Source organism: Sturnus vulgaris, chromosome 7 (assembly GCF_052056855.1).
Source record: "Sturnus vulgaris isolate bStuVul1 chromosome 7, bStuVul1.hap1, whole genome shotgun sequence".
In the NCBI taxonomy this organism is placed as follows: domain Eukaryota; kingdom Metazoa; phylum Chordata; class Aves; order Passeriformes; family Sturnidae; genus Sturnus; species Sturnus vulgaris.
Window position 1 is genome coordinate 18,345,666 of NC_142249.1, and position 12,989 is coordinate 18,358,654.

The 12,989-nt window shown below is 41.3% G+C and overlaps 1 protein-coding gene across 7 annotated transcripts in view; it reads left to right on the forward strand.

Moving 5' to 3' along the window:
- Positions 1–1,846: 1,846 nt before the first annotated feature.
- SESTD1 (SEC14 and spectrin domain containing 1) overlaps positions 1,847–12,989 on the forward strand; it is a 51,069-nt gene continuing 39,926 nt past the window's right edge. The window contains exons 1-3 of one of the 7 annotated variants that reach the window (XM_088167954.1): positions 1,870–2,102; positions 5,584–5,646; positions 6,322–6,423. The gene's annotated coding sequence lies outside the window, so the exon portion shown is untranslated. Of the gene's footprint in view, positions 2,103–2,286; positions 2,477–2,652; positions 2,769–5,583; positions 5,647–6,321; positions 6,424–12,989 lie in introns of those variants that run through there. The other 6 variants (XM_088167953.1, XM_088167955.1, XM_088167958.1 and 3 more) reach the window with 6 other exon arrangements.

Below are 12,989 nucleotides of genomic sequence, written 5' to 3' on the forward strand. Positions count from 1 at the left end.
AGTTAATCTGGCACAGCTGCTGGAGAATAACACCATATATTAAGGGTCATTTTAATCAAACGGATCTTTGATACTCTGATTTCTTCCTACAGGCAGTTTGCGTGGAAAAGGCAATTAACTACGACTCTGAACTGAAGTATGACCTTAAAAAAAATAATTATGTCAGATTCTATCCTGGCAATTCATTCAGCAGAGTATGCATGGAAAACAAAAGTCAGAAAACCTGTTGCACTTCTTTATATTTAAACTAGCATATCTCTAACCAGAATACAAATGAGAGTGACTTTTGGGTAACTCTCTCTTATGGAAGGCACTGCAAGTATTTTGTTCCTCCTCTGAAGGAGAAGCCTTGTTTTGTCCTTGAGAACAGACTCCAGTTGAGACCAGAAAAATGGAGACATTTCTATCTCAATAGAAATTTTGGCCTGAATTCTTTTCCCTCTCCCTCATCTCTCTCTCCCACTCTCCTCCTCTCCCAAAAGTAACCATAAGAAAATTTATTGGGATTAATGAGTTCAAGTGTACTGAAAATTTAAGATCCACAAGCCAAAGCAAAAACACCCTATTTAAATAGCTGCACTTTCCTTTATTGCGTAGGCTATGTGATAGCTGTGATACACAGAATGTAGTATTTGCATTATGGAGGCTCTTGGATATATGAAATAAGAAAGAGATATTCATGTATGACAATCTGCTATAGTTTTTCCTTTGTTTATTTTTGTCTTGCTCCTTTTAAAGATATATGTGTCAGTGAGTCCTACTGAGTTTTCACATGTGTTGGGCATCAGATCACTTAACTAGTGCTCTAAAATACTATTTGTCCTACAATCAGAGCTTACAAAGATACAGCTTGAGGGATCTCAAGTAAGCATTCATGAATAGTGAAAGCTTCTATTATCTTACCTTTCGCCCACAAGTATGCAATAAGCATAAATGTAGAACAGTGATCTAAAAGTTCTATCTGGCACATTCTTAAATCATTAATGAACACACTTCAAATATTGTTAGAGTTTTCCTCTTTTAATAAAGTAAAACCCAATTATTTTGGTTCTCTACAGCAATTACTTTTAGTGGGAAGCTGATAATTTATCTCTGTTTATCTCGACAGGTTGTGAAGGAAGCAATTTTGCCCTTCCTCTTTGTTTGCTGCTGCTGTTTTAAGTATTTTTCCAGGAGAGAAAGGCTCAAAAGGTATGCTCTTGAGGCTGGCAGGCCTTGGCTGATATGCCTCATCTGAAAATCGGAATGACAGTATCTTTATGTCTTGCATGTCCAGTGGGTGGTGTTGCTGAGAGGACAGCTTTCTGAGTGAGCAGAGGCCAGGGATGAGGTCAGTACCACAGGCGTGCCCGATGGTGACGGTGAGGGCGATGGCTGCAGCAGATGTTGACTGGACAGCAAACAGGAAAAGTGGTGAACAGTGGTGTTTCTGCAAACTCTTGTTTTGAGGGAAGAAATGAAGCAATTGCAGCCTCTGTGAGACAGTTTTCCTACTCAGAATGAGATTCAGTAAATTATATTCAACTGCTCTGGAAAAACCAAGAGCAAAATTATGATTAAGATAGAATTTGCAGAAGCCAATTTTTAAAGAGCCATTAGGTCACCTAATGATGTATTCAGCTAGGAGATTTAAGACTGCAAACCTGTCCTGGAGTGGTTAGGCTGAATGCATGGCTAGTGTCCCAGCCAGCTTTCTTCACAGCATTTCTTTCTGCATTTTTGCTTCTATTATTTTAATCTTGGCATGACAGAGTTTTAGGGTGTTTGTCCAGGAGCTAAGACAGACACTGGGTTATTTATCTGCCATCGGAGGGGAAACAAAATACACGTCAGTGCTGAATTGGACTAGATGATCCTCGTGGGTTCCGTCCAACTCAGAATATTCTGAGATACTGTGAATGCTGAAACACTGGTGGCGAACGGCCCCAGGCGCAACCGATACCTGCCTGAGACTGCCAGCGTTCACCTGGGAGCCGCTGGGCTCGCATCCAGCCGGCACAGCGGGTCCCTCCAAAGAGCAGAGCGACAGCACTGTTACCGTAACGCGGCCGCCAGTGCCACAAACTCCGCAGTGGGACGGACTCCGGCATGTCCCACGCTGGGTATTTATCACGACCCTCGGTAGCCGCGGGGCCCGGCCCGGGCGGGGCCGCAGCCTGCGGGCACAGCGCTCGGCAGAGCGGGGCCGCGCTGGCTCCGCGCGGGGCGGGCGGGCGGTACCGCGGCTCCGCGCCCGCGGGCGGGGGCGGCGCTCAGCCAGGGCAGCGCAGCGGGGGCGGGCCCGCCAGCGCCCGGCGCTCGCCGTCTCCGTGCCGACGGAGGAGGGGTCGGAGCCGCCCCCGTCCCCAGGGGCAGCCGCCGGGTGAGCGAGGCGGTGCGAGGCGGCCGGGGTTAGCCACCGCAGCCCGGCCGGAGCGGGCGGGTCCAGGCTCCGCCCCGCGTCCTCCCAGCCCGGGCACCCGCAGCGCCGCATCGGGTAAGTACCCGCGCTCCGGAGCGCCTCTGCCCTGGCCCCAGCCCCGCGGAGGGCGGCGCAGGCCCTGCGGCCTGGCCGCGCTTTGTTCCCGGGCGGCGGCGGCGCCGGCGCCCGGGGCGCTCCGCGCTGCCGTGCGGCGGCTCCGGCTCTCCCGGGGCGGCGGCGGCGGCGGCGGCGGGGCCGTGCTGCGGAGCAGCCCCGGCTGTGGGCTCGCCTCTCGCCCCGCTCGCTGCCCTGCGGTGGGAGCCCTGGCACGGCGGGTCGGTGCGGCCCAGGGGAACCCGCGCAACAGGTTCGGGCATTGTTCGTGCCGCCGCTACAGACGCGGCCGCGGTGGCGGCGGGGGGGCTCGGCTGCCCAGGGGGCTCCCGAGTGGCCGCCGGCGGCGGAGCTTTTGCCTTTGTGCGGGAGCGGGAGGGCGGCCGCCCCTCCCGGCCGGCCCCGCCGTGGGTGTCGCGGCAGGCCCGGCAAGGAAGGACAGGGGTTCGGGAAGGGGAGCCAGCCCTGGAGGCAGCCGGGGGCGGCACTCGGCTGCCCGGCTGGCGGAACCCTCGGCTCCCGGCGGGGATTTTGGCGGTGCGTGGCCGGCGGGCTGGGGACCAGTCACGGCCGTGTCACTGCCGCCGCGTCGGGCGCTCCTGGGTTTCTGGAAGCGCTGCCTAGTCGGGAAACTGATTCACTGCTGGAGACGTGGTTGCTCATAGCTGTGGTTATCGTTTCTCTGATTTTTGACAGGTCTATTGTCCAGCAGTTTTGCCTTCTTTCCCATTATTGTAGTGTCCCTTGCTACCCCCTAGCAGAGCTTGCTAGCCAGGCAATTGTACAAAGGCGATGCTATAAAGCACTGTTTTGTTAAAGAATTTAAACGACTGTTTGGAAGCAAGACTGGAAACAATTAGAGGAGAGTGGTTCTTTATTTTTTAGTTTTTGTAAGTTTTTTAATGGGCAAAATTGATGAGGTTTATGTGGACATGTATTAATAGATGCTTTTGTCTGTTGCTCTCTCATAATTCTGCATCCCAAAGGAAATATTGGTCCTCTCCATTTTTAGTATTGCAGTGTCTGCAGTGTCCTCACAATTGTTCATGCATTAAAATTCACTGTGATGAGGAAGTACTCGGTTTTTCCCTTTTTTCTCCCTTCCGTGACACTGCCTGCTAAGATTCAGTGTATAGTAAATAATGAATACTGTTACTTGACTCCATTATGGGATTACTGATAGTTATTAATTACTGTGCTAATAAGAGTTCTCCTTTATCTGAATGAGAGAATTTATAGTCCTAATGCCATTGTCTATTCCAAGTAGAAACTTAAGAGAGAAAAGGGGGAAGGTGGACTATAGAATAGAACTGGAGCTTGCTCAGAGAGGCCTACGGCTTGGTGAGGTGCTGGTCATGCCTTGCCTCTTTCAGGAGAAAAGCAATGAGGCAGAGGGCTGGAAAAGGCTGCTCAGGGGGATTGTGGAGTCTTCCTCTCTGGAGACGTCCAAGACCCCTGCCTAGGCTGGGTCACCACCAGCAGTTACACAGGAATGTGTCCAAATGGGGCTCCATTCAAACAGATGATCTCCAGAAGTCCCTTCCAATCTTAATAATCCTGTAATTCAGTGAAAATCTTCCGCCAAAACTAGGAGTAATTGCAATGTGGTTTTAGGGGTGGATTTTAAGATTTTGCACAATTCTTTATGTCATAGATTGCTGCTTGAAGAGTCCTGTAAAATCATCTCAGCTGACTGTTTTTCCTGGAGCAGTATGCTAATAGATGATATTTTGTTGATCAGTAACATCAGTTTTCCTAGAAATACAATTTAAGAGAAGATAATAGATGTATTTTTAAATTTCTCATAAGAATATTTAGTGTAAGAAAAACTGGTGTGATGTCGAGTTGTAGGCTGTAATTGTAAATTGGATATGGATTCGGATTTCTCAGTAAAGCTTATGTAAACAGGAAATTAACATAGTTTTGTCATTTTCTGTCAACAAAATAAAGAAGTGTAGTTTAGCTCAGTTTCAGTTGGCTATTGCTTGAGAGTGGTAGTAGGAAGGGAAACCAGAGGAATTTCTCTAAGATCTTTAATATAGTGCTACCTAACCATCAAGAATCTCTACGAACAGATTATGAGGAGGAACACATTTATTCCCCAGTGATGATGGGTGGGGAAACACAGAACACCTTCAATAGGCAGCTTCTGATAAAGGAGGCAGAGCCTACCCTGGCAATCATGTTTTATGGTTTCCAGTGTGTCTGTACTTCAGCTGTCTCAAGTACTTGCTGTTTGTATTTTTGTTCCCAATCTATAAGAATGTCCTCCTGCCTTCTCTCCCATCTTTTTGAGGCTGACTGGTAAACTTCCATCAACAGAGGGGCGGTTTTAATTTAAAATTTACTGTGAGTTAGATTACTGTATTGACTGATCTATCAGAATTACTGTCAAACCAGTGAAGTGTGTTTGTCACCTTGACTTTGCCTTTTACACCGTATACACTAGTGTGAACTTTTGGGGTTTTGTCGTTAGGTTTTGTTTAATGGGTGGAATTTGATCAAGTTACAAGGTTTCATGCAAGTCTTAAAACGTTTGCTGAGGTTTAACATTTGATGCTTATATGCTAACTCCTTATCCTCTAATACAAAGAGGGACTATTTATATCTTCTTATTCTAGTTATACTTTGCCTTTTTAAATTTTATAGCAGTGAGTACCTTTGTGGAATACCTTCTTCCTCTGCACAAAAATTCTACTAACACTGTTGTATTTTCAGTTCAGCCTAAAACTCCGTGTAGGTTACCTCTGATTGAAAGCATACTACAGGGATTCTGGTTCTTGTTACTTTCCCGCTGCTTCCGGTGCTGCCTCAGGAGCATTGCCTGCTAACTATAAACAATGCTGATGTCTACCATATGTTTTGGTAGAAAGTGCAGGATTCCTGCTGTCCCACTAAACTCAAATGCCTAGCTTACTAGTATTTGTGGATGTACAGTGGAAATGTTGACTCCCCTATCATGTAGTTCTGTAAGAAACTCTTGTTTTCAACCTCCAAGGAAATAAATTTTTAGATTGAGTAGCAAAATCAAAAAATATGGTCAAATACTTTTTCATTTAAATTTACAGAACCCGGGATCTGGAGCTCAAACTTGTAACCCTAGCAGACAGTTTTGCATTCCGGTACCAATGGTAAGTAAGATAGGTCTCTTCCAAAAATAAATCTTTATAATTTTCATGCATTATATTTGGTTCTTACGAAGCTTTGATACTGATGAATATACTGCCTGGAACAACATCTTTGCATTTGGTTTTGTAGAAACTTACTTGGCCTTTAACTCATGCCTTCTCTAACTTACCTGCTTTGCTTTTTCATTTTGTGACTTCTAAAAAGCCTTTAAAAGGCCCTATAAGATAAACAAAACTGATATTAAAATTAAATTACATTGTTTGGCTGTGCATCTCACAGTACAGCTTGTGTTAATGTGTCTCACGTAGTGGTAGTGTCTCACAGGGAGAGGATTGTCTATAGATGTGTTAGAGGGTGTTTAAGCATAAGACTGGAGATAAGTGAATTCTATTTTTAAGAGGGTTCTGTGGTAGTGAGTGAGAGTAAGGAAAGAAGTTTTAATAGCATCGAGGTAATTATTGCTGGTCTGATGGTGTTGATAAGCTTGTGCTGGAAGATAAATGAGAGACTTGGGAACCTTGATTGTGCAAGTAGAAAAATGTGTTGGCAAAGCTCTTGACTCTTCAGACTAAATAAGAGTGAGAGATTTTTGAAGTGAGGATAACCTTCCAGCAGATGCTAAACTCAACAAGGAAGCAAGTGAAAATCAATCTGGAGTGTTATTTTCCTGTTTCCAGGTGAGAAGATGAACTGCTGCATTTTGGACAAGCTGAAGTTGGAATGCTGGGACATAAAGAACCCATTAAGAAGGAAATTACAATAGTTAAGAGGAGATGAAGGTATGACTTAGGGTTTTGCAGAAACAATAATTCAAGGGAGATAGAGGTAGTAGATATGTGAGAATCCAGAACCAAGATAAATTACTAGGATATTGGCAGAGTTGTATTTGAGAGGTGTTCTTTAGTGAGGTATCATGAAGGATAAGTGTTGACCAGACCAAGGAAGGCTAAAAAAAAAAATATGAATTTTTATTTGAAGAATAAGATAAATGGGTTTGATGTTAGCTTGATGTTTTGGTCACTAAATGATATCTGTGGCTGAACTTGAGACCTCAGTGGAGGTTGTCTGTTTTCTCTCTGCTGGTGTTCTGTTTGCTAATTCTTTCATTTTGCATTCTCACTTGACCCTAGAAAATAGTATAATTGGAAAATGTATGAGTGTTGCTTCTATGCAGGATGTTCCAGGGAGAAGCTTAGAGAGATTGATTTTATGTTCTCTGAAGCATGTGACAGTTTATTTATTGATTTATTGGTAGTGGAAAGCTACTTGTATATGTATTTTTGAGGGGGTAGGAGAGAGGGAGAGGTGCTGTGATTGCTGCAGGTGGTTGCTGTGGTGGATTTAATTTGTGATTTGCAGTAGAAATGTTCAGAATTTTTAATCTGAGTACAAAAATTGAAGACATCCATGAAAGTTAAGATTTATTTCTCCTGCACCCACTAATTTAAGGACATCTTAGATAATTATTTTTGCTTTATAGAGCAGTGAATCCATGGATTTCTGAAATATGTGAACAAGGTATTTATTTACCAGATCTGGAATATTTCAATCTCTTGTTTGGTTAACATTAGCAAAATTTTCAAGTTATTTATTTCTTATTGAAGGGATTTTTTTTTATTACTCTTACCATGGATACTTTGTGTGCTGTGCACAACAGTAATTTTTGTTTTTTTTAAGGCAGAGGAAATTGTTCAGGGTGTTTCAAGGTCCACACAAAATCGTACTCTTCAGCTGGTGACTTTTTGGTCAGGTAGCAAACTCAGAGTTTTAGGGATTTGTAAACTGACATTTTGTTAGTCCCTTCTTCATTGTCATCTTGTTTTGCTTAATTTTCTCCACTCCAAAAGGATGACTGCTTTTGTGTCTGCTGCACGAGACTGCTTTCAGTGTAGGGGAGCATTTCTTTTTGCTTCCACTCAGGGGAGTGTCACTATACTGAGCTGGGAATTGAATCCTGAGGCCCTGAGCCACATGCAGTTGTAACCAATGCCAAATTTGTGTATTGTTATGAAGTGGTAGATTGTTTTCTTACATAAGTGTTGCAAAAAGAACAACAAGTTCTAATCTTGCACCCCAGAGGAAAGTGTTTTTCATTTGTTCCAGACTGCCAGCAGTTGCACTCATCAGTACAGCTGTTTGTCTTTTGATTTTGTCTTTTGACTTGGCTGCTCATGGCCTGGGTTGTCCAATCTCATTCTACCCACTGTCCTAGTTCATTGCATGAAGTACTGTAGTCATAGGAGCTTTCTCATCTTTCATCACAAACTGGTTTTGGACAGTTCCTTAAAGAGCTGGTGATAAGGTATTTATTTTTCCAAGCACTTGTGACTTGTATGTTGATTTTGTTTTGTTTGTTGGAGGTTTTTGTGTTTCCTTTTTTTCTTTAAGAGGGAGCTAGGAGAGGATTCTGTAGTTTTATTTTACTATCAGTAGGTTATTTTTCTTCCCCTAACCTCACAAAGTATTTCTGTGATAATGCAATCCATGTGATTCTGTACTATTTCCATGTGACTTCTGACTAAGGAAAATTTCAAGACCTAAAAATGAGAATTTTCTTTTAATGGGTTTTAGTGCGGTGTGATGAGGAAGAGAAAATGCCTTGGCTATGCTTTGAACATGGCATTTCAATTGACATATTGCTATGTAGAAAATGGTGGAAGATGCAGCCTCTCAACTTGCATCATTTTATGTATTCTGTGGTCACTTGATAGTGTTCAGTGAGATGGGGTTGTACCAGATGACTGCAGGTTTGGCTGCCTGTTGTGAGGGAAGGAGGGTGTGAGGTAGATTGGTCTTCTGATGCTGGTGGGCAAGCTATGGGGCTCTGCAGGAAGGTAGATGTTGTCTCTCACTTTGCGAGAGAATGGCAAAATGTGGCAGGAATGTTGCACCAAAGGGAATATGGAGATGCATCCAAAACCTGTGGCTTATTTTCTCTGCTATCCTGGATTAAAGATGCCTGAAAACGGCTGTAACTTGGCACAGACCATGTGTTTGGCTTGGACTGAGGCTGGAAAGGGTAGAAAACTCTAGCGAGCTGTTATCTTTTGTGTTAGGTGTTGCAGCATCATTATCATGTCCGTGTGTGTTCCTTTGGGTTGGGAGGTTTGCTCTCTGAACATGGCCAGTGACCCAAGGAGTGCTGCCCTTTGAGAGAGTGCTCATGGCTGGCCTTGGTGTATGGAAAGACTGAAGTGTTGGTATGGTGGCTCACAGCTGTACATGCAGGTGTTGTTATTCATCCTGAGTTACATTGTTTCTGTGCTTGCTACTCTTCCTTTTTTTTTTTCCTCTGGCACTTGCTTGAAGTCTGAGGAAAAGCTCTGCCTTTGTGTGAAATGAATAGTTGACTGTGATCAAAGTTAGAACTCGGACACACAATGTCTTTTTCTTCTCAGATGGCATAACCTCTTACTCACCTGTTCTCCATTTGCTGCTTTGCTATTCTATATTCTATTGCTCATCACTTCCTTTTGTTGCTCACGTTGTTATTTCACTTTTCACAGAATGTTGAGGGATTGCAAAAGGGTGGGAAATTAATATGGAAGATGGGTTAAAATAGAGAAAGTAGTTAACAGACAGTTCTGAATTCTATTATTAACTTTAGTTAGAAGACAAGATTTGAACCTTCAGGTGAAAATGGAGTGGAATTGGAATTTTTCCAAGTTTAAATTTGTTGTGGCTGTGACCATGTGCTTCTGGGTCATGGCCTAGCATGTTGTTAACCTCAGCTTTAACCAGAGTCAGAGCACATTTTCAGTGTGTCCTTTGAACTGCCATAGCAAGTTGCTGAGTTAGGTTACTAACAGTGCATATGTTATGAAAGTGGCATTGAATGGTTGCATCTTGCTTAAGAATTAAAGCAGTTTACATACTCATGAAATTATTCAGTGTTTTTTATTTTCTGACTTCTTTAGTGTGAATTAGCAGGTTAAAGAAGATCAGAAATATTTTTGTTATGTACAACTTCAGACATAAAACTTCTGTGGGTTTTTTCTGGATAGTTTTTACAGATAATAAAAAAATTAAAAATACAAAAGTGGTTGAAAAAGCAAAAAATTTGATATTCCTTAAATATCTGGAGTTACCTTTTCTCCTGAGGGCTCTAATGGTAAATATTTATTAGTGCTGCTCATACTACCTTGAAGAGTAAAAACCAAACACTGAATTTGTGTATGTAAGCTGATGTTCATCTGCCAGGTTTTATTGTTATTTCAAAACTGTCCAACTGAGTAGCCAAGTTCCAGGTGGTGTTTAATTGAAGACAGCATTAACTAATAAATATTTACAGCCTTTTTCTGTTTTGGGGGCAGGTTTGTGCTTCTCAAATTACCCTGGGGCATCAGCCCTGGAGACACCTTCGTTTGCATTCTCTCTTTGTACAGCTTTGCTGTGGGAGAGATGACATCCTTTAATGTAGCTTTAAAGGAAGGTGAAATAATAATCTACATAGATAATTGTGATACTCAGCTTTCTCCCTGTCTTTTACATGTGGATTTTATTTCTGTGTGGAACAGATGAACTAGTTTTAAGCTGATTCAGGGAAAAAGAGGGTAATGCTTTGTGGGTTGAAGTTAGCATCTGAAAAAGCTTGCATGCTGGCTTCAGAGAATGAAGATGTTAATTTTGAAGGTCTGCAATTCAAAAGTTGATCTAAAAGAAAAAGTGTTTTCATTCTGTATGTTTTGAGACTTATTTTCCTTTGGTACTTCAGAATGTCTATTGTTATTTGTGCTATTGTTTCTGTCTGGACTTGCAAGCTGCTACAGTTTTGAACATAGCTGCCCATCTGCTCCTTGGTTATTTATAGGCAGATTTGTGGAGATCCTTCTAATCTCTCAAGTCTTCAAAAACATTAATGAATTAAACATCACAATACTCTTGTAAAAAGAGAATTAAATGGAGAAACTGAATGGAGACTAAAAAGGATAAATGACTTGCTGAAAGCCATATGTATATTTCATAGCAGAACAGGGAATACAAACCAGATTTTTTTTTTCTTACTTGTGGCCCTGTGCATAACAGACCAGCTACATGCTCTTGTGAGATACAAGCTAAAGGAATGAAGAGCGAGCTCCTTTTTTGAGTCTTGCAACAGATGCTCATGTGCAAACTAACCCATTTCAAGACCTTGCACCATGTACTGAGAGTATTACAGGTTTCAAGTCTAACAAACATGAATAAACGTGTTAATATTAATTCTCATTAAGCCTGAATTTGGTTTGATTGGTAATTTTTTGTTTCTGCTGGGTTGCTTAGAAAGAAAACACCTGTTACTCACAGGAGAACTTCTCTCTGTCATCTTACTCTAGTTGTCCAGTCAACCTGTCCTCCTTCCCCTGTCTTTAATAGACTTTTACAATGGCTTTAAACAGTGTCTGGACATTGATTCTTATTTATTTTTTTAATTCAATGACAATGAAGATGGGTAGCACAAAATGCAGGTGAAACTTTCCATTCATCAGAAATTTGGCTCTTTGATGAATTACACATAGTACTTATTGTGTATGAGTATTTTGATTTTTGGCTGGGTATTTTTCTTTGGTTTTTGGTGTGTTTTTGTTTGTTGGGGGAGGAGTTGTTTTTTTCTGTTTGTTTTTAGTGTTTGGAAGAACTTGAGGAATTTTAGATGTGTGGAGTAAAACATTATAATTCACAGTTATTCCAGTCTAGAAATAATAGAGGATGCAGCCTATTAAGTTGTGATTTGATTTCACACTGGAATGGAACCTGAAATATTGTTTGCATTTTTACCTGTTCTGTAATTTTTTTGAGCTATTTGTCTAATATTTCCCATTCTCTCCTTAATGCATACATATCTCATGTTTGTATGTAAGGGAATTTTCTCCACAAATAGTATTTGTTTCTGCTTGTCAAGGGATTGGAAGAGTTTTCTATTTCCACTGGAATGCCTTTCAAATATTTAGGTTTTAAATACAAATATTATGCGAATTTAATGTTGCCACCTTCTTGTGGAAATCTTAAAAGGAATTAATACAATTTTGGAGACTGACATTTCTATATTGATTTAATAACCTGAAAGCCTATGTCATTCTAAACAAGTTCAAAGAGGTTCTTCAAAGTGCATTGAATGTGTCCAGGAAACTTGTTAAATAAAAGAACTACAAGTTCTACAGTTTGGTGTATGGTCTTTTATGGTATTATGGTGAAGTAGATTCTAGGTGGGCATACAGCACTCTAGATTGTTCCTGAAATTCAGCAAACAAATTTAACCTCTTTATTTCATATCTGTAACATTTCAGCATATAAAAATTATGTCTTTTGATTTGGAAGTGATAAAATGCAGCTTCCTGAAGTATTTCACTTTCCTCACATGAAATCTGTTCTCTTCAATGCTTTTGTTTTTCTTCTTTTCTGTATTTAATGAAACCAAATGGTTTTTTTTAATTGATGAATATACACTGAAAATGTTTCTTTCAGCTAAATAGTGGTAGAATATTGAGCAACAAATTACTCTTTCCTCATGCTAAATTGAGAGCTTGATGGAAAATTTTAAGAGCCTGTCATTTTGTCTTCCTCCAACAAATTGAAGACTTTACGTGTATTTTGTAGGTCTGAATACATTGCAAAGGTACAAAACAGTGTACCTTTTCAAAACACCTTTAGTAGCTCCCATTGGAAAGTAGATGCCAGCTTTCTTGAAATGGTTTCACTTTCCAGTATTAAAAAGAGACATTTCCTTTAATTCATCCTGAGACTCTTTGGACATCAAAAATAGAGAAGGATGCTAAGCCTGTTTTTTAAATGTGAAGATTTTTTTTTTTCTGGTACATTCTGATAACCTGCTCTGGTGAGAGTTTTCTTCTAGATGAAACCTATCTAAGCTCTCACAGAAGAGAGATAATTGTAAACTTAAGGAGTTTATAGAACAAAGGCCAGGTGTTTGGAATTATCAGCAGTTCTTCTAACTGGTCTGACTCACCTCCCTCCACTCTGAACAAAATGCTTCCTTTGGTTCCAGGAAATACTGAATAAAAGAACTATTTTGATCCATGGACAGTGCCACTACTGTGGCAGAAAGCCAAGAGATGCTTTCATATTAAATAAATAGGTCTTTTCAGAGCAGCAGGGAGACATGTTCCCTAGAGTCAGTAAGTTGATGCAGGCTTTTGTTCCTATGTGAAAGTACAAAGATAATGAAGTGTGTGTAGGTTTGAACTTCATTCATTCATTATAATAAAGAGGCATCTGTAATAATTTGGAAATGTAACTTAGGAAGGAGGGGGAAAAAATCATTCAGGTATGTGTTCCATATCTTGAAAAAAGAAAATAAAAAGAAAGTTAAAAAGTTTACACAGAGAGGTTTGAGACACAAAAATGACTG